Source organism: Euprymna scolopes, chromosome 21, assembly GCF_053919585.1.
Source record: "Euprymna scolopes isolate OS-2025 chromosome 21, ASM5391958v1, whole genome shotgun sequence".
In the NCBI taxonomy this organism is placed as follows: Eukaryota; Metazoa; Mollusca; class Cephalopoda; order Sepiida; family Sepiolidae; genus Euprymna; species Euprymna scolopes.
In genome coordinates this window covers 116,845,274-116,867,532 of record NC_136502.1, presented here as the reverse complement: position 1 = coordinate 116,867,532, position 22,259 = coordinate 116,845,274, and positions in this window count along the sequence as shown.

Genomic DNA, 22,259 nt, shown 5'->3' with positions numbered 1-22,259 from the left:
CTAAAGGGGATGATAACTTTCAAAAATATCGGCGAAAAAAGTGACCCCCCCCCCTCTGTAGAAAAGTGCCTAGTTAAAGGTGAAGATATTAATGTTTTTAGCCAATTTTTCGCTAATTGTCGTCTGAAAGGTCGAACTTCAAAACGATACTGATCTTGTGAAAATCAGTCGCCTCTGTCGAAAGTTTTAGGCAGACATGCAAACATACATAGATACATTTATATATTGGTAACTAAAAATTTTCGACCCAAACCGATGAAAAAGCTTGCACTATCTCTGAATACCCTTTATGCAAAATTTCAAATGTTTAGACCAGACAGAAATTGTCTGAGTAACTTGGAAGAGACCGCAGAGGTCAATTTTTTAAAACTTTGACCCCTATTATGACCCCTTAACATTTATTGTTTTGGGCTCAAATCAAGTTATTAAGTTAGATCCATGTCCAAGGAACCTATATCTAAAATGTCACGTGTTTAGACCCAAAAGTTTCGGAGGAGTTTAGTAGGGTTCTCAAAGGTCAAATCGTTGAACTTTGACCCCTTAATCGTCAAATTTCTGTCCGAAAACCAATCACATCGATTTTCCCAAATCTCAGTACCCTGTATATCAAATTTCTAGTCTGTAGACTAAAAATTGACAGAGTTATTGTGTAGGGAAATGTACACAGACACACAGACGCACACACACTTTCACTTTTATATATAGATAGATAGATAGATGTCGTTAGATAAGAACACAACACGGCTTCCTATTCCAGTAGTTTGTTTCTTTTAGGATTGTTGAATTTTCTTCTTGTTCACGGTCAGTCCAAACACTTTCTCACAGCTGGACTGTTCCCTATCTCTACAAATCTGTCAAACCTTTATGAAATACTGCTGTTATACTTGAACTGATGAATCTCATTTGAGGATTCTTAATAACTTGCAGAAACGTATCTCCGTATTAGGAATGGCCCACTCTTTTTTCTTCAATCTCTCTCTCTCTCTCACACACACACACACACACACACACACACACACACACACACACACACACACACACATGATGTTGCTAGTCTCAGTCTATTTTTTTATAAATGCTATTATAGCATGTGTTCTTCAGAATTATCTGATCTATTGTCTGCTTTCTTTGTTCCAGCTCGTTTGACTTGTTGGTCTAGTGGTTTCAAACAATTTGTTGTTTTAAAGCCTTTCTGTAATTCAGCTTCCTATTCCAATAGCTTCTTTCTAAGAATTGTAGAAACTCTTCCTACTGATTCTTTTCCTCCTATCTACAGCCTTGGTATTTCCAAGACTAAGGCTAATAGGCATTTCCTGTCTTTGCAATAATCAGCTTTCCTGACATCAAGTGACTTTATGCCTTGACCGGAGCGATTTCCCTTTTAAAAACATCTACTTCTCTGGAAAACGATCATTCTAGATGTTTTCAAAATTTGCCATCATTGTGTATCTGTTGGCATTTTTTATTATACCTGCCCCAAGACACTGAGAATAGATCAGCCTTTCCTTCTAAATAAGGACATAATGCCTGGGAGAATGGCCTTGCCGGAGAGATTTACTCACACACCATTAAATACCTGATGTGACACAAGGTCAAATTTTTAAATGAGATATCCAGCCTACTTACCGTAAGAGGGCGATCTGGACAGTTATTAAAATAGTCATGATCAAACTTATCGCCATTTCCCAGTGAAGGTGCATCAGGCAATAAACGAAAGAAAATATCTTTATTTGCATAAGATTTTATAAAGTCAGGATAAGAAAATACATGAAAATAGAAAAAATAGAATTCAAACATTTAACAAAGCAATTGCAATAAAAAAAAAATTGAATTTTAAAAAAATTATTATAGTTTCAAAAATAATTAATATTTTCAAAAGATGTTAAAATTAAAAAAAATAATTAAAATTTCCAAAATTTCGATCTGACAGGCTTAAATCTCAAGAAGAAAATTTTCCAAACCGCCGTTAACATTTTCAATGAAAACATCCCATAGAAAGTTCTAATATTCCTTGTAGTTTCATCAACTGAATTTTCTTTTCTTTTTTTTTACTTTTTTTTTTTTTTTTTGAATTCGTAGAGCATGTAATTTTTCAAATGCTCTTCACTAATATCGATTTTTTGACAGCTGAGACAGTTGAACATGATATTTTCCAACTAATTACTATTGCTGAAAGGCAAGGATAGATATTAAGACACCAATTTATTAAACAATCTAGAATTGCGTAATGCGTAACTTAGTTTTTTCCATAACAGGTGAATTTAACCAAAGTTTGATTTTTAACCAACATTGGCAAGGGGAAATAACTCTTATATTTTTAGTAGGAGTTATTGTTCTTCGTTTTCTCTCCGTTCTCTTCAGTTCGTTGTTACTTGTTAAGTAATTAGGTACCTCAAACGCGCGCCACAGTTTTGACCCTCTCTATATGTAATACGATGTAACTGTAGATTAATTTAATATTAACATCCTAACCTTTTTACCATTCAATAGAAGAAGCTTCAAATAAACTGATAATATCTTCTTTTTCATACAAAAATAATGAAAATGCGAGACTAAAATCGTGTTTACATTATCGATGTTTTAAAACAACTTCCTATGTATTGATGTTTTTGAAGCTGGTAACATATCATTGTTTAAAAAATCTAGCAAAAATCAAATAATAGTCATATTTTCTTGAAATTTTCGATAATTATTCATTTTTAAAATAACTTGTATAATAAAAAAAAGGTTTCGTTAAATACATGAGGAGAGAAACGTTTTTAGGTGTTCTATTCTAGTCATCCTATATTTCATGCTAGGAAAACTAAACAAAATCAAAATATGTATAGGTTCATAAAAATTTCAACATTTCTGAAAACTGAAAAGATCAAATAATTAAAAAAAAATTTTTATATATATACACTTGTGCCCGATATTATTCATACCCCTCGGATCTTTGAGATTTCTATAAGAATATTGCTCAAACCAGAAGGTAGACAGCATTAAAGGGATTTCAAACAATAAATCAAGCATAAACATTTAATTTAAACTCAACAAATAAATAAATTATGTAAGTTTGAAACATTATACAAAGAAAAACAATAATAGCACTAGTTCAAAATTATTCATACCTCTCTTACTAATAGTCAATAGCATGCCTTTTATTCTTAATAACTGCCTGTAACCGTTTTGGATATTTATCAACAAGGTTTTTACAAGCATCAACAATGATTTTTGACCATTCTTCAATGCAGTAGTTCTCCAACTCCCTCAAATTTCTAGGTTTCCGCTTTTTAACCTCAGTTTTCATTATGTGCCAGAGGTTTTCGATAGGGTTCAGGTCGGGACTCTGGCTAGGCCATTCCAAAACATTAATTTGATTATCCTCAAACCATTTCTTGACTATTTTGGCAGTATGTTTTGGATCATTATCCTGTTGAAGGACCCAGTTTCGTCCTAAATGGAGCTTCTCCGCATCCTGTCTAATGTTTTTCTGGAGTATCTCCAAATATTGCTCCTTCTTCATGGTTCCAACTATCTTGACCAAACTACCTTGACCACTAGCCGAAAAGGAGCCCCAAAACATTAGGCTACCACCACCATGTTTCACCGTGGGTATGGTGTTCTTTGAGTTGTAAGGTTCTCCTTTCTTCCTCCAAACGTAAGAAGCATCCATATGGCCAAACTATTCAATTTTTGTTTCGTCAGTCCACAAAATACTTGAGAAAACGGACTCTGGAGAATTCACATGGGTCCTAGCAAACTTTAGACGTGCTGCAAGGTGTTTTCCGGTGTGCAATGGAGTCCTTCTTGGTCTTCTTCCTTTCAGACCATTTTCATGCAGAGTCCTTTGCAATGTTTGCCTTGATATTTTTATGCCAGAAGACTCTAGATTTTCTAAAATGTCCTTAGTAGTGGTGGTTGGATTTGCATTAACACTTCTTACAATATTCCTGGTGGCTCTAGCAGACAGTTTCCTTTTCCTTCCTCTACCAATCTAGTTGTTTGTTGTGGGGTGGCTCTGGAATTTTTTGATGATGCTCTGTACTGTTGCTGTAGGGACCTCAAATTTCTTGGAAATTGACTTGTAACCTAAACCATCCTTATGTGAATTCACAATTTTAGTCCTAAGATCATTACTAAGCTCTTTTTTCTTCCCAATTCTAATAATTTTTATTCTTTTATCGGTTTTCAGTTGATATCATTTTAATTTCTGAAAAATGCAAAAAACGAAATGAAATTAATCAAAGGTTGTATAAAAGCATTCAAAATAAGAATCAAACAGGAAACAGACAGTCAGAAACTCGATTAATACTGAAAGAATAAGAGGGTATGATTATTTTTGAACATTGCAGATTTTATAAATAGCTGTATATTTCTTTTATTACAAGTATCCCGAGATTTTAAAATGACGAAAATGATCAGAAGAGGTTTATAAAGAATATGTATCAATATGGACGTAAACAATAAATTCTTACAAAGTTACATCTAATAAACTCAATTTTCAAGGGGGGGTATGAATAATATCGGGCACAAGTGTATATATATATATATATATATATATATATATATATATATATATATATATATATATATATATACGAGCAAACAGTTAATAAAACATGTTAAAAACACTTTGAAATGAGTTAAAAACATATTTAATCTGAAAAGGAAACACTATATATATATATATATATATATATATATATATATATATATGTATATATATATATATATATATATATATATATATATATATATAGTAGGCACCGCCAAAACTGGGGGGGGGGACAGGTCAGTACTTTTTGACGGACCGTCTTTTTAAAAATCTACCAAAAATCAGGTAACTATCCGATCAATACGAAATTTTCAGCGATTATTAGGAGAAGAATGAACTTTATAACAGTGTACTTATTTTTCATAAACGATATTTATATATATTTTTTTTTTTTGCTTACAAAACCCCCCCCTTGTTTTGAAGTGGGAACAAATATGCTTAAAATAATCATCTGAAACTGAATAAAACATATTGTGTTGTTGTAAGGGACAGAATTATAGATTAAAAAAAAAAAAATTGTTTGCATACCTTATTTTGACGTCTGAATATCAGAACTTAGATTGTGTTTAATTATCCCGCTTTTGAGTTTTGAAGTGTGAAATTCGGTGAATATGTTGAGTAAAATAATTAATTTAAGTTAAGCAAAACAAAAAAAAAATTTTTTAATATTTATACGAAAAAAGTCATTTTAAAATTTTTGATAAATAAATTAACAATTTTTTTTTTAGCGAGCCGAATAATGCATGACCATTATTAAACAGGGCATGCTTTGAATAATCGATACAAAAAAAATCGATAAATGTTGTGCCCTTTGTGTTAAAAATAGCATCATCTTTTTCGATCCCGTTTGAAAACGTTTGCCGCCTTTCGACTACGGTGGACCAAACGCGCTGAAATAATTTTTTTTTATTCTGCTTTAAATTGCCCCCCCCCCTCCATTTTGGGGAGCCTGGCCCCCACACACATACACATTAAAAACCAAACTCATACAAATGGTCACCCATCTGGTACTGGCCAGCCTCAGCTTAATAATACATTGAAATTTTCGTCACTGAAAAATAAGTTTTTTTTTGCCTGTTTGGTCTTCCATAGTTTTCTTTTTATAAAACGCAAACGTAAACAGAGTCGATCTCGACTCTGCATCGAAACGAAATATCTGGTTACCTATATGAATAAGTGGAATTATTTGAAATTCAAGTACTTATATTATAATATTTTTGCATATTCTCTTAGAAAATCATCCTAAATCTTAGTTAGACAATAAATAAATAAATTAATTATTTCAAAAACCTTTTTTTTAAATATTTAAGTACGTTTTTTGTGCAAGACAAAAAATGTCAATTGTTAACTTTTTGGGAAAATTTAACATTTAAAATTTAATTAAAAATAGTAGAAAAAGTTTTAAATTATTCTGTTTTCTATATGATAAAATTCAGGGTTTTATCTTTCTGGAAAAAAAAAGTTACTCAGAAATAATGAATTTTAATAAATGTAATTTAGTTTTAAAAAACAACAACAACTTGATTTTGCGGCCATTTTTGGCGGTGCCTAATATATAGTCATTAACATACAGTACTGTTTCGCTATTTCACAGCTCATCAGTGCGGCTAGACAAGCAACTACCTAAAGCCAGGATCGAACCCCAATCGCCCAAACGACAGTAAGAGCTTCTATACGGTTGCTGCTATGTGGATAGTGAATTAGCAATGTTTTGACATCGTCCAAATACCTAAGCTCAATTTGTTTATACAAAGAGCATCGCTTCATACGCTAATAGTAATATGTATATCACTTCCCAAGATGCTCAACCTAATATATATATATATATATATATATATATATATATATATATATATATATATATATATATATATATATATATATATAAGAACAAGTACTTAATAAAACATGTTAAAAAATACTTTCAAAAAAGTTAAAAACATATTTAATTTTAAAAAGGAAACACTAAGTAAATGGATAGTCCTTAATCCGCAGAGTTTCGAAGGAATACTTTTTTCTCATCAGAGAGTAGGATTTAGCAAAATGCGGGATCGGATTTTGCTTGTAAAAGTATTAAATGAAACTACAAGTAAGTCCTAGATCTTACTTGATAACAAAAAGTGAAGCAGAGGGAATATGGTGAAGAAAAAGGTGATTACACGTGAATGGATAGTCTGGTGAAGGGTAAAATTTACAATGACGGTAAAATCCAAAGATGCAGAATCGAAGAAAGTTAGTTAAATTTCCATTCACACAAGTAAAATCGTCGTTAGAGAAGTTCCTTGGTTATTATTAGAATTTTGGTTATTAAAAGAAGAAATGTGGTTTGATATTCTTTTCTTAATTAATGTTGAAGTAGCGCCGATGTATGTATGTACTTTATTAAAAGCTTGAGGTCTGAAATTAATATTAATTTGCTGATTTGTATTAGGGAAATAGTTTGAATTTTGTTCATTGTGTTGAACAAAGGGAGGGATAATGATTGTACAAGGTCTGTTTTAGAGGGGATAATGAGTGTTGTTAGTGTTAGGATGGTTGTTAGGAGAAATATCATTATTCTCATTAATATTATTATCATTATTGTTATTGCTGGTTGTATGATTAAAGATGGGGGGGCTGCTCGTGTGATTATTAACTATATCAGATGGAGGATGCGAAGGGGGATAACTAGAAGACAAACTATTAGTATCTGTTATGGGAGGATTGCGTGGGAACTCTGTAATTGTGCATGAATATATAACATTTTTATGAATGCAATCATTAATGAGTGGGCATAGATGTTTGTTATTACAATTACAGTTAGTTTTGGGTTTAATTGGGAAAGGGATTTGGGGGGCTGATTTAATTCTTTTGTTATTAGATGTTAAGATTCTTTGTGCTAAATTAGCATAGTTGAATAAGAAATCCTTTTTGAGTTTTTATTGAAAATAGAACTATATCTGTGTGGGTATTTGAAAGAGTTTTGTACAATGTTGAAGAATTCCTTAGGTATATTAGTTTTGACGTTTACGCTAAATGGAGGATTAAACCAAATATTTTTCTTTCTCCTGGTGCAACTGGGTAGGTAAGAGGTATTACGATTAGTATTTTGGTTTGGATTGTATATGTAGACTGGTTCATTGCAATTGATAGCGGCAGATCTTGTTTTTTAACTTTTTTATTTTTTTTTTGCGAGTCATATTGTGCGTGATTACAGATTTAAGGCGGCCAGCAGGAGGAGCATGATGGTTGTATTTAATCTTTTCATGTCCTGAGTTCCTTAAGGCATTATTGAAGAAAGTAGCATTTTGATTAAAAGTTTTTTTTATCGGTAGAAAGAGTAGAAATTCTTCTAGAGACGGATGGTACTATAGATTTTATAATTGAGTTGGGGTGGTTAGAAGATTTATGGACGTATAAAAGCGTAAGGTTGGGTTTGTGATAGGGGCTATAAGTTTCGGTGTTAAGATTAAGTGTAATGCCTAGAAAATTTGAAGTTTTTTTGTTTGGTTCGATAATTATAGAAAGGCCACAGTTGTTAAAGAAGTTATGTAATTTTTTAATTGTTTTGTTGTACTCTCTTGGCCTGGCTGTTGTAGTGAAAATGGCATCGTCTCTATAAAGGCCCCCTTGGATATGTTTAAAGTGTTATTTAAGTTCTTTCAGTAAGAAGAGCCCCACTAAATCCGTTACTTCTGCAGAGTCAGAAGGACCCATCAAGATGTCAAAATTATTAGGGGTGTCCTTTCTAGTCCAAAACTTATTGTTAAATTGTATAAGGGACTTTCTCGCTAGGAGAATTAATTTAATTTCTAAATTAGTTAAGTCAGAATTTCTTTTAGCAAAGATTAGAGCCTTATTTAAGAATCGGAGAAATTGATTGATAATAATTTTGGACATCAAAGGTTATGAAGTTAAGGAGGTGTTTATTTTTAAGGGAGACAAACCAATTAATTACGGAATCTGAATTTATCCAAAGAGAGAAATTAACTTTTTCTTTAATAAGAGGGATGATTCTATCTAAGATGTTTTTGCTTACAGCACCTAAGTCAGATTTAGATGGGCAGATTAGTCTGATGGAGGGGTTGTCATAAAAATTAGGTTTATGATCCTTGAGGGTGAATCTAGGGGTACCTGGAGAAATTAATTCAGTGAAGTTATGAACATTCATAGGAGTCAGTAAATGTTTAGCCTCAGAATTAATGGAATCTAAAGTCTTACGAGGGACTATTTTATAAGATTTATTAAGTTCTTTATACAAACCCTTTTATATGTAGGATAGTCAAGTTTATAGTAATTTTTAGTCTTATCAGCAGGGACGAATATATGTTTATTCTTTTTAACTTTCTCGGCAAAATTATTTATTTTTCACATAACCGGATTATAATGGTGTTTTTTTGTTTCTTAAATTTAATTTTTTTGACTAAATTTAACATGGAATTCTCAAACTCCTCAAGGTAAGGGTTGTATTTGGGGTGGGCAGTGCTTTTAATCCGTAAAATTTGGCAGCAATTCTTTCAATTTTCTTTTGTTCTCTATGATAGTTGATAGGGAGTTCATTTTTAAGATTTCTGGTTGAGGTTGGTCTTCAGAAGAAATAGGTGCTTTAAGTTTATTTTTAATGCTTAAGTCATGGTGATAAGCCTTCCACCTTATATTTTTTAGGAAAGTGTTCAAAGCTAGAACAAATATGTGGATATATTCTTATTAGGTAGGAAAAGCGATATTTTTGGCAGACAGAGGAATGTGTTCCTTTTCAAACATATCTGGAGAGAATTAAAAAAAAACAACCAGGCAGGAGCTTATAATAAAATAAGACTAACAGTTAAGTTTACCAAAAAAATCCAAGATGGCAGAACTAAAATATATTATAAATATTAAAGAATTAATATTTATAAAGTAATCTCAACCAGATGTAAAAGCTCGATAAAACCAAATAAGAGATAGAGCTTATAATAAGAAAAAAGTAGTTAATAAAACACGTTAAAAGCACTTTGAAAAAGAGTTAAAAACATATTTAATTTTAAAAAGGAAACACTAAATAAATGGATAGTCCTTAATCCGCGGAGTTTCGAAGAAATACTTTCCTTCTCATCAGAGAGTAGGATTTAGCAAAATGCGGGATCGGATTTTGCTTGCAAAAGTATTAAATGAAACTACAAGTGAGTCATATATCTTACTTGATAACAAAAAGTAAAGCAAAGGGAAAAGGGTGAATAAAAAAGTGATTTCACATGAATGAATAGTGGAGGGTAAAATATCCAATGACGGTAAAATCCAAAGATGCAGAAGTTAGTTAAATTTTCATTCACACAAGTAAAATCCAAGGGAACCGCGTAATTGGAAGATGATCCAAAGTAATCCAAAAGGCAGAAAACCGTCGAATAATTCACAAATAGGTACAAGGAAATGGGAAAGAATTCCAATATATTATTAAAAGAAAGATAAAATGTGTGTAAAAAAGACATGGAACAAATATACAGCTCGACTGTTGAGGCAAGATTGAATTAAGGAAAAATGGATGAAGAAGAAAGAAAAAGAATGGAGGAGTAAAAAAAGTTGAATGGTCATTGGATTAATTTGGTAATAGAAAAACCAATGTTAAAATGACCCAGACAAGATAATGTTAAAGGTGCCAAAATTTTAAGCAAAAATGAGGTCAACTGAAATTTACAGGTTATTATTTAATAATTGAATTATAAGCAGGAGTTTTTGAAGGACAACCAAATGAAATAAGAAGAAATATAAAATAAATGCGTACACATGTAAATACATACACACATACATACATATATATGAATACATACAATTACACACACACACACACACACACATATATATATATATATATATATATATATATATATATATATATATATATATATATATATATACAACAAACACACCCACATACATACATATAAGTAAATAGATGAATAAATAAATAAATAAAAAGTTTTTTTTTAATTCTTATTCTGTATATATATATATATATATATATATATATATATATATATATATATATATATATCACTGAGGAAGATCGACGGATCGGTCGAAAATTATGTGCTTTTGAAGGAAGCCTTCTAGTTTTTTCAAAAGACTTTTTGTATTCCTATACGTCAACACACAGGGAATAAATACAGAAAAGATATAAACATATATATATTTTTCGTATTGATTTTTTATTCATACATATTTAAATATATATTTAAATGTATATATATATATATATATATATATATATATATATATATATATATATAATTATTTTTTTACTATCATAATTAAATACCTACAGACACTAGTGTTTCATCCTTTCGGGAATCTTCAGTGCAGGGTGTCACGATTACTACCAGTCGAACGATTCGAACCCCGTATCACGAGACATCTCTGGCTCGATTAGCGGAGACCTAATCCATTCGGCTACCATTAACCGCTTGAAATAACGTTGAATTTTAAACAACTTAATGTTAAGTGTTCATTTACGCCAGACAGACAGTGATCTAATCGTTATACGATGATCTACGCATAAGAGCTAAATTGACCGACTTTTAATTCAACTGAAAGTGCTCAACGATAAGAAACGAATTTCTTAAAGGGGCTGTCATAATTATTTTTTTACTATCATAATTAAATACCTACAGACACTAGTGTTTCATCCTTTCGGGAATCTTCAGTGCAGGGTGTCACGATTACTACCAGTCGAACGATTCGAACCCCGTATCACGAGACATCTCTGGCTCGATTAGCGGAGACCTAATCCATTCGACTACCATTAACCGCTTGAAATAACGTTGAATTTTAAACAACTTAATGTTAAGTGTTCATTTACGCCAGACAGACAGTGATCTAATCGTTATACGATGATCTACGCATAAGAGCTAAATTGACCGACTTTTAATTCAACTGAAAGTGCTCAACGATAAGAAACGAATTTCTTAAAGGGGCTGTCATAATTATTTTTTTACTATCATAATTAAATACCTACAGACACTAGTGTTTCATCCTTTCGGGAATCTTCAGTGCAGGGTGTCACGATTACTACCAGTCGAACGATTCGAACCCCGTATCACGAGACATCTCTGGCTCGATTAGCGGAGACCTAATCCATTCGGCTACCATTAACCGCTTGAAATAACGTTGAATTTTAAACAACTTAATGTTAAGTGTTCATTTACGCCAGACAGACAGTGATCTAATCGTTATACGATGATCTACGCATAAGAGCTAAATTGACCGACTTTTAATTCAACTGAAAGTGCTCAACGATAAGAAACGAATTTCTTAAAGGGGCTGTCATAATTGTTTCAATTATCTTAAAGTTGCAAATAAAATTGGACATAAAATCAACATTATTATATTTTAAAAAAATAAACACTTTTTCTTAATAATTTTTTCTCGGTAATATAATTATCTGAATTACAACAAAATAGCAGAATTCTAAAAACTAATTATTTTTAAGCTTTAAATTATATTAAATTCCAATATTCCGCGATATGAAGTTTAAACAAAGATTTTTTTATAACAGGTTTCCAATACTAAACAAAAATTGTTCATATAATAGAATATATGACACTTGATATAATAAAAATCGGAAATTCAAAAATCGACCTAAAAATTTTTTTTTATAGGGTGAACTTTATTTTTTGGCGCCTTTTTCCAAAAAAAACTATGAAGGTCTTTAAGCAACATTATCTATATATACATAAATGTCAACAGAAAACGTAAAAATTAATTTTATTTTATTAACTTTCGTCTGTGTAGTTTGTTAAAAAAATCTATTTGAATATAAGCAAACGAGCAGATTAATTGGTAACCTTTTTTTTTTTTTCTTGTTCATTTATAATACACTTTCAATGCAATTATTAAAAAAGAAAAACAAGTGAAGCAGCCATGGTCCCTGTTAGCGCACAGTGGACGAGGCAGAAAAGAAATAACTAAGTTCAGCATTTGCCTCCCACCCAAGGGACATCAAATCCTAGTGAAAATGAACAGGCGGTGCAGTTTTATACCTTAACATATGTAAATTTGAGTTCTGCACCATACAAAAAAAGAAATAACTAAGTCCATCATTTGCCCCTCCCTTCATTTAGTCCCCAAAAATCTCCAAGGCGTTAACATATTTAAATTTGAGTTCAGCACCATGCAAAACTGCTAAATAGACATACACAGAAAATTTTGTACAAATATAGTAAAATAGTCCCAAAAATATCGTGTTTTTATTAGCCCTAAAAGAACCCCTGGGGCATACCCGAGAGTTATCGCAAAGTATAGACAAACAAAATTATATAGAAATCAGTTAGTTACAACTTTTCAGAAAGTGTTATAAAAATCCAAGGCATCAATTTTTTTTTTAATAAGCACAAAAGTGTCAGTTTTAGCTATTTTAACCTAAAATGCACCCCTAGGGGAACAACTGGAGTTTTCCCAGAAAATCCGTTCTGTTACTTTTTTACTCATATCATGTTTAATGTTTGGCCAATTTTTTTAAAAATTTCAAGGCGTACTTATTAAGAAAAGTGCAGACAGACGAACAGACGAACAGACGAACAGACGAACAGACAAGGGTGAATTTACAGGTGCACCCTCTTTTTGTCGGAGACCAATAAGTTTCATTTTGCAGATGATAGAATACATTAATTTATTGTATTTGGGAAAAATATAAGCCAAAAAGATTAATAAATGCATAAATATTCAATTATTAATTTTTCTAAATCAATATAATATAAATGTAAACATGAAAATCCGATAGCAAACAAAAAAAAACGTTATTTCCATTAACCATTAAAGCGCCAATGTCCATCCATAGAAATTAACACGGAAAATAGTAAACACACGAAATGATGCTGTTAAAGTGTACAATGCAGATGTTTTACACAAAGCTGTAGAGGTGCCTACTTAACATTGTTATATTGCTTCTGGGACTAACCTCAGGTATAGTTTGATCGCTAACTTGTTTCTTTTTCGTAAACTGCTTCGGAAATTTCCGGGACTCGGCTATAGTATTCGTGTAATGATTTTTTTCATTTAACATTCTTTCATTGTGCTACTGATTATTTCAGCGTCCCAAATTATACCTTGGAAAATATGCTTATTTTTGCTATGTCTATGCTGGTTATCTCCCTTAGATTTAAGTTTCTGCTGACATAAGAGCCTAAGGGACGTAACTCTTACTTTTACTAAGATTAGTTTTTTTTTTTTTTTATATGACAATTTCAGGCGCTAATTTTAAGAAAAGAAAGATACGACTCTTTTTTTTTTCTGTTTCAAGCAAAAAAAAAGTGTTGTTTTTTTAACTATTTCATCAATGGAAAAAAAAAATGCGTCAAAAATATGCGCGTTTGAGCATACAGAAATAGCTACCACTGAAAACATAAGAAATTACTTTACTTTGCTTAATATCCGTAAAATTACTTAAATACATATTCGTTTTCAGCATAATCGAAAACCTTCAAATGTCGTTATTTTAAAGGTAATTGTTAAAGTAGAAAGTAAGTCAAAATTTACCAAAACCCTATTCAGGCAGCCCAAAAAATACAAACAAAAAAATGATCACTAGGTGGCCAGAAAATGGGTGCTCATTTTACGTTAAATTTATATGAAAAGGTGATTCCCATCTTTTTAAAAATCAGTTTTTTTTTATATGAAAACTATTTCTTTGCGCCACTTTTAAATTTTATATTCGTTTTCAGCACCCCCCTCCCCCGAAAATCTACAAAAGTCATTGTTGTAAACGTTTTTTTTGGCATTGGGTAGAATCTTGATATTAAACGAAAAAAACAAAAACTAATTTTAGTAAAAGTAGAGTTATGTCTCTGAGACGAATCGATCTTCGTTCCTGCTACTGCAATTATTATTGGTGGTGTTGTTGTTGTTGTTGTTATGTTGTTATGTTCGTTAACTTCACAGTGTTGTGACGTTTTACACCGTTTTTTTTTTTGTTGTTTTTTTCCACTCAACAGTGGACTTTTACACGAAAGCTAGTGAGCATATTGAAAGAAAGCACTTGGCGTAGGATGTTTGCTATGCCAAGCAGAACTGACTTCTGGAGTATGGTGATGTTGTACTTGATTCCTAAGAAATTTAACTGTTTGGCAAGATCATCAAGAATTGAGCCAAGTGCACCTATGATGATTGACACGATGGAAGTTTTCTTATTCCATAACTTAGCAACCTCCACCCTCAACTTCTGATAGTTCAATAGTTTCTTCTTCTTCTTGGGTATTAAATTGATGTCATTTGGGCAAACCACATCAAAAAGTAGGCATTTATTCGTCTTTTTGTTTTATCTCTCAGTCTCACTGAACTTTTAAGTTCCAGAGAATCTTAACATCCTCATTTTCCACTACCGCTTCTGGGTAATGTCTGTTACTTCAGACTTTTGAGACAAACTCCAATACAGATGTGCACATACTTTGTCATTGGCGACGTTTATACTCTTTTGAGGCAAATATAGATCACGCACTAACAATGTGTGACATGCTTCAAGAGTCACACCACACAGCCTGCACTTATCAGAACAATCCTTCCCATAGATATTTCTATTGATTGCATTTATATTTAGTGCCTTCTCTCGAGCAGCAAATATAAGATTTTCTGTCTCTTTTTAAGTCACCTTTAGAAAAAAAAATTTTATGTGTTCTGACATTTTAGTGCCTTAGTATCTCGCTCAAACTGACCTTGAAGCTTCATTCTTACCAACTCAGTCAACGTTTCTGCTTTGATTCTTTTCTGCTTGTACTTCTGCTTACCTTCCAATGATTCTTTATCTAGCTCTTCTTCTTTCGCTTGCAAGCAGCACTTCATGACTGTTAGCCAAACACTTTTAAGCTCTCCCTGAAACATTCCTCAATCACAGTCAGTCCTCTTTCTTCTTTATTCCTTGTGATGTACAGCTTGGGTACATTAGAATTTGGGTGAAGTGCTCAATACTTGACTAACAATTTCCGTTTCTCTATATCCAGTTTTTTCATTCCTTTCTGTGTCCCTCCTACAAAAGCTGTGCTGTACCGAATTATAGCAACTACCTATGAATTAATTGCTGTGAACAAGTTCCTACCATTATTATTACTATTATCATTATTGCAATCAGGAAGAAATACCGAGTTGTCAAAGGGGAATAACTCTTACTTTTACTAAGAGAATAGTAGTAGTAGTAGTAGTAGTAGTAGTAGTAGTAGTAGTAGTAGTAGTAGTAGTAGTAGTAATAAAATTTTGGAAACTTTATCATGTGCTGACGCCAGTTTTGTTTTGTTTTTTTTTTTGGGAGGGGGGGTATATTATTTTTATATTCTTGTGTGTGTATGTCTCCCAAAAACATTCAACACACGCAACACACTGACAAAATTGATATTGTTAGAAAGATCGATCTCTCGGACAACAAATATCCAAAATATCAAAAATTGGCCAAAAAGATTAATTCTTTGACCGTCAACTGGGTCGTTTTTTGAAGGAGGGGTCAGTTTTTACGTCAACATTTTTGCAAAGTCATTCACGCCTCGCGAGCTCAATGTACAGTTAAAAGGCTTTATCTCGAAGGCCCATAACGTCGTAAGTGCACCGTGGGCGAGACAACTAAGACTTTTGCTTTTTCACCTCGTTTTCCTCTTTCGCGTTACAGGTTTATTCATTACGACTGTAATTTCTTTCCTCTTTTTACTCATATTCAACTCAAATAAAGCAAATTGCCACTGAAACTTAAGCAGCTATTGTGAATTAGGGACCATGCCAACAAGGAAATTCTAAATAGGGAGTTGAGCAGCAAGATGTTTGCTCACATTACATTTAAATGTTTGTATGTTAGTAGAGTTGAGGAAGCAGAATATAGGGAGAAAATTTCAAAGTCTAGGAATCCGAGGGAAGAAAGAGGCATCGGAGGACGTGAAAGCATGGGATTTTGCTGCTTGTTGAGTTAGTTTGGGGGGGGGGGGTATTTACATTGAGGCGGAGGGTTAGGGTTACAAGTTCATCAGAACACATTTCATGAAATACTTGTAAAACAAACACAGGGATGCAACATTGGGGTGATGAGACAGGAGTTGGAGCTTAGTTAACAGTGCAGAACTTATTATATTGGAGACATTTTTTTTTTATGCTGTCGAATAAAGAGAGGCGAGTGATTGGTGCATCAGCCCACGTGGGGCAACAATATTCCATGCATGGGTAAATAGTGGTTTTGTAGAGATATAAGATATTGTCAGTCGTGAGTATTTTTTTCTAGCATGGTAGAAGGAGTTCACTTTCTTTGTAACAATTTGTTCCAATTTGTCTATTCATTTTTTGTGGACTGTTATCCTCATCTTCATAGCTGATGTTGTTTCACCACGTTTCGGTCAACTCATCCTCTGGCCTGCTCTTCGGGACTCGTGGTGCAATGGATAGAGTCTGTACGGTTCCAGGTGAGCATTGTCTGAATATAGCAATTTCAATCCTACTCAAAACAGGCCAGAGGATTACTTGACTTCCATGGGGCCTTCTAGAAATTTTTTGAATCATACAAGTGCATTGCAGCCAGAGGAGATTACTTTAAAGCGGCTAAAGTTTCATGTGTGTGTGCTATCAATAGAAGTGCCCATATGAAAAAAGCTTGAAAACTTATTGGAGACATCTCGTACAAAGAAAACAGCATAAGACGGGAAGAATAGCAACCCTAGTTGAAATCAGTGTCTCTAATGATACAACCCTAAACAGAGAAGAGAAGTGAATACCAAGATTTTATGTGCAAAGAAGAAATTTGAGTCTAAGGAAGATTTCAATCATTCCAGTAACCATAAGAGCCACTTGGAAAAAAAAATTTTTTTAACTATCTGCTGAATATATCTAGTGAACTAAGTGCAAGAGAGATGCAAGAAAAACTGCACTTAAAAGGATGGTTAGAATTTTTTTTTTTTAAATACTTTCTGGTTGGAGTCTATGAAATACCGGATGAAACTGTCATCTGGTAGGATGCTCCATCCCTATCAAAAACAAAGAGAAAAAACAATTGGGAAAAAATAAAATCTTAAATACACTGGCAATTTTGTAGATAGGGATTTTCTTATAACCATCTGAAAAAAAATGGAAGAGGAAACTAACTTAAATTTCAAAAGAGGAGCCCCAAAGATAAAGCTGATTCCTGAGAGAGTGTGCACCATTCCTAGGTCGGAGACCACCATCATGTCAGGTTTGGTCATGATTAGTCTAGTAATGTGGGCTACAGGAGAGTATATATACATAGGCTATGACTTTGAAAAATAGTGTGCACCATCTCTAGTTGACGGATTATCATAATGCCAGGTTTGGTCATTATTGGTCCAGTGGTGCGAGCTGTAGGAGAGTTGTACACACACACACACACACACACACATTAATGCTACTATTTATATATATAGAAGTGAACGTACGTATGTCCGGCTCACTTCAATAATAAAATATACAAATATGAACAGAAAAAGTAAGCTTAATCTTAATAATAACTGATAATAAAAAGATAAAAAAGATTAAAAAAATATTCCCTTATTAATGTTGTTGTTATAACAGACCAAAGGGAAGGGCGAAGAAAAGGTGTTTGATAAAAATGGCACCGGTATAAAAGGCAAAATGAAAATTAGGTAAAAATGGCACTTTGACAATGCAAAATTAGGACCGTTCAAGAAGTGCGAGTGAAGCTCCTATTCCCCTAGTTAAAAGCTAAACACCTTAGCTTTAGTTTGGAAAAAATCAGTTTGGTTAGGTTCAAATTTTGTAGAACCCCAAAAAGGAAAAATTATCACGTTTTATTTAATAACTAACCTGGGTGCCCGGCGTTGCACGGGTGTTTGTAGGTGTGTGTTGAACTAAAAAAATAAAATAAAATAAAAAAGTTTTAGTAGGCAAGCAGGCTCAAACCCGTGACGCGAAGGCAGAAAAGAAAGTGGAGGTGTGTGTAAGGGTGTCGGTTGAGCAAAAAAAAAAGGAAAATTGCGAACGCAAAAAAAAAAGTGGTAGTAGGCAGGTAGGCTCGAACCCGTACTGCGAAGGAAGAAAAAAAAGTGAAAAAAAAAAAAAAGTGACGCGTTAACTGTTGCACCCATCGCCATACCAGAAGTAATGTAGGTTTAGGCTAGACAATCGAAAAGAGGTGATGACTTTCGAAAATATCAGTGAAAAAGTGGCGCCTCCCTGTAGAAAAGCGCCCAGTTGAGGATGAAAGAATTAATGTTTTTGGCCAATTTTTCGATATTTGTCGTCCTAAGGGCCGAGCTTCAAAATGGTACTGATCTCGTGAAAATCCGTCGCCTCTGTCGAAAGTTTTAGGCAGACATACATACATACATACATTTAAACAGACAAGTAAGATTTATATTATAGACTAGCAGGGCTACCCGGCGTTGCTCGGGACCGTATAAACAATGAAAAAACAAAAGCAGATATTGAACATATGTTTTATTCTTAGGGGAGAGGAATCTTTCATCTCAAGTTTTAGCGTTACAAACAAACATTTGTCTTTTATATATATAGATAATGACAGGTTTTTTGGCCCCCCCCCCTCGAAGATAACTGATCAGTTGACCAACTTCTAGTGGTTCGTTTGACGTGAAATTTCGATATTTGTCATCCGGGTGATGGGGCTTCGATATGATACCAAATTTGTCAAGTTTGGTTCCGTCTTTCAAAAGTTTTAGCGTTACAAACAAATATACATACACACAGACGTTTGGCTTTTTTTATATTATAGATTATCTAATATATAAAAGACTATATGTCTGCCTATCTGTCTCCATATTTTCAAACTCTATCTCTTCCGAAACTAAAAGTCGCAGAGGGAAGCTAGGAGCCTCAAATGATTGGATTTTTTATGCATTGTTCTTTTGTGGGTCTTTAGCCGGTTAAAATAGTTTTAAGGGATCAAAAATGGGTCAAAATTAAAAAAATCGTTAAACATTTTGTACATTCATCTTAGTTTATTTTTAATTTTTGATCAGTTCATATGTGTGTTGGTATAGTGGTAACGTCACCAGCTTTGAATGTTACAGTTTCGGTTTCAATTCTAGGTAATGACACCCAATTACTTTTTTTTTTTTTTTACTTTTGAAATCACAATTCTATAATAATATATACGAAATCTGGACAAATTAAAATATCCTATTTAAGCATATTTTATGCCGAGCAAAGCCGGGTGCCCCTTCCCCCGCTAGTTTTATAATGAATATTTATGAATAATAAACTGAAAATATCTAAAATAAAATTTTAACACTGCCATATTTACCTAAATTCAATTTATTTTGTAAGTCTTGAAAATGGAAACTTATTTCAATAATTTAGTCACTAGCAGCAACTGCTTTTATGTATCTTGCACCAAAAAGATTTTTACTTCAAAAAAATGTTATACTATAGAAAATTGGCAAAATTGATTTACGAATTACAAGTGTCGCTCGTTAAATGAGAACAGGAAAAAATGGCCGACACAATAGGGTCATATCGATAATGACTTAAAATTAAAAAATAAAAATAAAATTACTGGTAAAAATCCACCCAATAAATGTTATGGTATCATTTATCGGATGGATTTCTACAAGTATTATGTTTTATTTTTATTTTTAAGCTATTATCAAGCTTCTAAGTTAGTGATAGCTTTCTAAATAATCTGAAGTTTACTGACCATGCTGAAATAATAATGTTATGATATAGAAAGCCATTCTTAACATTAAGATGGAGATTCTTTGTTAACTATTCTGTACTTTTATCTAACAATTTAATAAATAAACTTGGGAAATTGAAACTCTTGCCGGAAGTTATATTACTGATGAAGTTTAATATCAGGGACAGAATCTGATCAAACACCGTTTGCTGCTAATTTTGGATCGGGTACTCTTCTGGTTTGCCAATATTTATGAAATCATCAATGCTTTTGTTTTGTATTTGTTTGTTTATGTTTTCTCCCAATTCGCAATTATAATTTTTTTTTGTTGTGAAAGAAAATTAGCTATTGTTAGTGCTCTGGGTTATTATAGATAGAGTCATATCTTTGCAGTCTTGATAATGATTTAAAAATAAAAAATAAAACAAATTACTGGTGGAATTCACTTAATAACTGTTATGGTAACGCCATAATAAAATAAAGCCATTATCGAGCCTCGAGGTTGAGGATGGCTTTCTAAATAATCTGCAGCTTACTGACCATGTTAAAATAATAATGTTATTATTTAGAAAGCCAGTCTTAACATAAAGAGGGAGGTTCTTTGTTAACTATTTTGTACTTTCACCTAACAACTTATTAAATAAATATATAAACTTGAGAAATTTAAACTCTCGCCAGAAGTGGTAATGAAGTTGAATATCAGGAAAAGAATCTTACCAAGCACTGTTTGCTGCTGACTTGGAATCGGGTATTCGTCTGGTTTGCAAATATTTATGAAATTATCAATGCTTTTGTTTTGTTTTTGCTTGTCTATGTTTTTCTCCAATTCGCAATTATATTTTTTTTTTTTTTGTTGTGAAAAAAAATTAGCTATTGTTAGCGTTCTGAGTACTTGTGCAGAATAGTATGGAACGTGCTGAAATAATGACATTATTATTTTGAAAACCATTGTCCACTGAGAAAAATCCCCTGAAAATTGAACTACATAGTTTTTGATTCAATATTGACTAGGGGCTTCTTACAGGTTGTAAAAATTACAAATTTTCTCAGCAGAAACAAAGAACATAAAAAGGGACAAACATGATAAATTATACAGCATAGTGAATTAGTTCACTTGGTTAAGGTTATAAATTATGATGAATAGTTCACTTGGTTAAGGTTATAAATTATGATGAATAGTTCACTTGGTTAAGGTTATAAATTATGATGAATAGTTCACTTGGTTAAGGTTATAAATTATGATGAATAGTTCACTTGGTTAAGGTTATAAATTATGATGAATAGTTCACTTGGTTAAGGTTATAAATTATGATGAATAGTTCACTTGGTTAAGGTTATAAATTATGATGAAAGAAAGAAAGTGGATATAAAATTAAATTTTACATTCCTTATCTCTACCTCCCCAATGACATTCCACACTGACTCACTAAAAGAATCGGACAAACTAGCAAAAACCGTTTTCATTTTTATATTAACCGTGAATAGTCCCTATTAAAAAAACTACCAGTGTAAATGCCTATTAAAAATATTTATTTAATTTTTTGGAGAGGGTTCAGCCCTATATTAAAATAAAGGAATGGGAACTTAACTTGCACTTCTTAAACGGTCCTAATCTTTTGTTGTTAAAGTGACATTTTTACCTATGTATTCACTTTTGCCATTTTTACTAGTGCCATTTTTACTTTAGCTCTGAGTACTTATGCAAAATAGTATGGAACATGCTGAAATAATGACGTTATTATTTTGAAAATCATTGTCTATTGAGAAAAATCCACCCGAAATTGAACTACATAGTTTGGTTCAATATTGATGAGGGGCTAAGTAGCAGCTTGTAAAAATTAGAAGTTTTCTGGACAGAAACAAAAAAACATGAAAAGAGACAAGCAAAATAACAGTGGCGGTAAATTAGTTAATTTGTCATGGGTTTTGTTTTCAATTGTTCTGTAGTGTAACTCCTGGTTTGGCTAGGGTTATAAATTATGATGAAAGAGAGTGGATATTTATTTTTTTTTTTTACAAAGAAGTCACCATTTATCAAGGCCAAAGGCCACTTTGGGATAAGGGTTAATGAGTGTACAATAATCAATGGGCCAATATCATAGTAATCGTTCGTAGTGGAAATTTGGTAAATTGGATTACTTA